We start from the raw sequence: 4,014 nt of genomic DNA, 5'->3' as shown, positions 1-4,014 counted from the left end.
GCCCATTCTTTCAGGTAATGAAAATGTTCTGGGGTGCCTGGGTGGCTCAGTCAGGTAAGTGTCCAACTCTTGATCTCAGCTCAAGTCTGGATCTCAGGGTCATAAGTTTAAGCCCTGCATGGGGTTCCACACCTACATTTAAAAAAAGGAGAGTAGGGGCACTGGGTGGCTCAGTGGTTAGGCATCTGCCTTTGGCTTAGGTCATGATCCCAGGACCCTGGGACTGAGTCCTGCATTGGGCTCCTCCACGGGGAGCCTGCTTCACCCTCTGCCTGTGTCTCTGCCTTGCTCTCTGTGCCTCTCATGAATAAATAAATACAATCTTAAAAAAAAAAAAGGGGGGAAAGGGAGGGAGGGAGTTGTTGACAGTTGCACAACTCTGATTATGCTACAAACCACTAAATCATATACTTTAATGGGTGAATTGTATGGTATATGAATTGTATCAAAATAAAACTGTCAAAAATAAACCTAATAGAGCACATGAGTGGCTCCATAATCGAATCACAGAGTCTTTGGGTCCACAGAGCTCCAGTGGTTGCAGAAGCTCTTTGCAATGCTGCCCACGTTGAGGGTCCAGAGGAAACAGGACGATGGAGAAAGGCTTTTAATCTAATTTTCATCAGATTCCCATCTCTGTTGAAGTAACCAGTATTTATTGAGTGTCTTCTATGAGGCAGACCCTGCTGCAGGTGCTAAGACTTTATCAGCAAGCAGAAAACAAAGTCCCTGCTCTCAGGACACAAATGTTAAATAAGAAAATAAGAGATAATATCTCAGGTAAGATAAGAGCTAACAGGAACTGGGGGCTGCTGCTATTTCAAGCAGAGCAGGTTAGGGAGGGCTTCAGGGCTTCTCTGAGCAAAAGCCTAAAGGAAGCGAAGGTGGGTGCCATGTGGGTTATCAGGGGGACCGCAGGTGCAAAGGCTCGAAGGTTGGGGCATTAGGCGTACAGAGCACAGAAACCAGCGTGGCTGGGCTGAGAGCTATGAGAGAGACAGGGAGGGGTTGGGTGGGGAGCAGACCAGAGGAGGGGCTCTGGCTCCTACTCAGGAGGACAGGAGGGTGGGAGAAATGAGGGCAGGCCCTGATTTCAGTTTTGCAACCACTCTGTGGCAAACAGATCAGACCAAGGAGACAGACTCAGAGCATCCTCCTTATCCAAACATTCCCATCTCTTCTCTGATAAATTTGGGAATCTTTTTAAACAGTTTTCTCAGTTATTTTGCTAAGTCCGCAGGCCTTTAATGCTAGTGAGCTATAGATCTGGTTACAAAGACAGGCGTATTCAGTACTTTGTTCTTTGTGGTCATCACATGTAGATGGAGAATTTCATGAGTCAATTTCCATTTTTCTCATACTCAGATTCACTTGTTTGGAAAGTCTCTGACCTGGAGCTTGTAATGGAAGCTTTGCGGTAGCTCAACACAGATGCATACTGAGATTCACACAAGAGCGGTCCTGTACAGATTCAGAGTATCAGTAGGCCTCTTCACAGAAATTGACTATTTAAATCACTGATATTAATCTCGACATAAAAATGATTCATACTTGGGTTATTTTAGATAAGTTAACAATATCACACCAACAAAACGTATCAGAACTTACAAATAGCTAAATACTAAAAATTAAGATCACAATGACTATTTTTCCTGCTTTATAGACGAAGAACTGATGCTGACACAATTTGCTTGAGGTCAGACTGCTAGTAGTTAGTGGCTTGGCCAGAATTAAACACGAGCAGCTTAAATGCAACCCACAGACCTTGCCACTACATGAAAGGTTCCCAGAGAAAGTGGCATCTGAGTTGGGCCTTCAGGGAGGCTCCTATCCCACAACTCCTGGGAACTGGTAAACACCGGGATATGCACTCTGCAGGAGTCTGGGAGCAAATTAGGATCAAAGCTCATGAGGACAACCTCAGAAGAGGCTGGGCATCTAACTGTGCCAGGGAGGCATTTGCCGTGTGGACGTTACTTTCTAGGGCTGGCTTCCATCCTCTGGATCCTGGGTGAGAGGCAGGCTGTGTGCCGGAGAACCCAAAAAAAGGGAAAGGTTTTCGGCTAGTAGGAGTACGACCCAAGACTGACCCTAGGTGCTAGCTGGATAGAGAAAGGGGGATTAACTCTGGAGTAAGGGGATGACTCATGGATGGTCCCAATACTTGGAGGGCCCCAGCCATTGGCCTTTCTAAAAGTCTTCCCTCTTTTTATTTTACTAATGATAAATTATCCCCTCTCCCTCTCCCTCACATACAGCTCTGTGGGAGATGACCGAGAACTCTCAATATGGGTTCCTGTCCCACAGGATCTCACTCTCGGTGACTTTGTGATTAAAAACCAAACCGTAGTTAAGAAAACAAAAAAAAGAACCGTAGTTAAGCCATTCAAGAATAAATATTGGGGCGGGGGTGGGGTGGGGTGGGGAGCACCTGGGTGGCTCAGTGGATGACCTTTGGCTCAGGTCATGATCCTGGGGTCAAGTCCCACATCACACTCCCTGCAGGGAGCCTGCTTCTCCCTCTGCCTCTGCCTCTCTCTCTGTCTCTCATGAATAAGTAAAATCTTTAAAAAATAAAAGAATAATATTAAGGTTTCAATAAAACTGGAAGAAAATAAAATAAAAATAACGTTTCCATGTAGTCAAGTGCATCTGGGTACGTTTTAAGAGTAATGGACATGTTATGGGGGGGCAGAGAGGTGGAGGGAGGGTCCTAGTTCAAGCTTTGCAAGGAGAGAAGAAACCAAATAGCCATACTGATGCCAGGTACATAGATGTGTGCTCAGTATAATCATTGTGCAACACGAATTTCCCCAACGTTTCTTCATCTAATCTTTACAATGCTTAGAAGGTAGGGGATATCCTCTCCTTTCATAGATGATAAAATTGAGACACTGAAGAGCTTAAGTAACTTGATTATAAGTCACACTGCTAGTAGGAGGCGGAGCCAAGTAACTCAAGGTCTAACAGATAGTAGTGTTTTGTTTTTTTTTTTAAGATTTTATTTACTTATTAATGAGAGACACAGAGACACAGGCAGAGGGAGAAGCAGGCTCCCTGAGAGGAGGCCGATGCCGGATCCGGAGATCACAACCTGAGCCCAAGGCACACGACCAAACCAGTGAGCCACCTAGGCATCCCAGTAAAGTGGTTCTATCACTTGGAAATAAAAAAGGGATGAAAGCATAAAATGACTCCATAGCTGCTCTGTCAATCCCAGCACTGGGCTAGAGTAGCAAAAACTGCCTATATCTAAAAAGTACCGGGCATGCACTGCAAAAATTGAGGTTCTTTTACATTGTGCCTGGACACAATCTCCACAGCAGAGCTGAGCGAGCACCAGCGTCATTAATTCTCATTGCATAGCCACGCTTTGCTACAGCTCGCTGAAATTCGAGTCAGGGTTGAATGGCTTCCCAGCGCAATGACCTCTGCAAAAGCAGGATGCGCCAACTCTTGCTAGTTCGGACACCTACCCGGTCCTCTCAACACGGCCGCCCACCCCCGACACCCACGAGCCAGACGGCGGGGTCGCTCGCACGCCCGGGTCCTCACCCCGTCTGGGCCCTTCGTCCCTGCGCATTCTCAGCGAGTGCCCAGCTGGGGGCGGGGGGGGTTGCTTCCTGGAGGAGTTGGCCCTTGCTTAGGCGTAGGCGGGCGACCCTCCGCCCGGGAAGAGGGTGTCGGGGCGGGGCCAAGCGGAGCAGAGCTCCGGGGGCGCTGCCAGGGCTGGAGCGCAGAACGCTGAGCGACCCCGGGGGCGCGGCGCAGCCCCGGGAAGGACAGTCAGGGCGCGCCGAGGGAGGGCGCGGGCCGCGCGCACGGGCGGGGCGGGGCGGGGGCGGCGGCGGCGGCGGCGGGCAGCCGCGGGGGAAGCCGGGGGGCCAGCACACAATGGGCGGGCACGCAGGGCTGGGCGCCCGGCCCCCGCCCCGCCGCACCACGTGGGCCGCAGAGCGCGCCGGGCCAGCAGCGGCCCGTCGGCCCAGGCCGGGCGCGGCGCGGCGTACGTGC

Source organism: Canis lupus, chromosome 6 (assembly GCF_003254725.2).
Source record: "Canis lupus dingo isolate Sandy chromosome 6, ASM325472v2, whole genome shotgun sequence".
Taxonomy (NCBI): Eukaryota; Metazoa; Chordata; class Mammalia; order Carnivora; family Canidae; genus Canis; species Canis lupus.
This window is presented reverse-complemented; position numbering follows the sequence as displayed.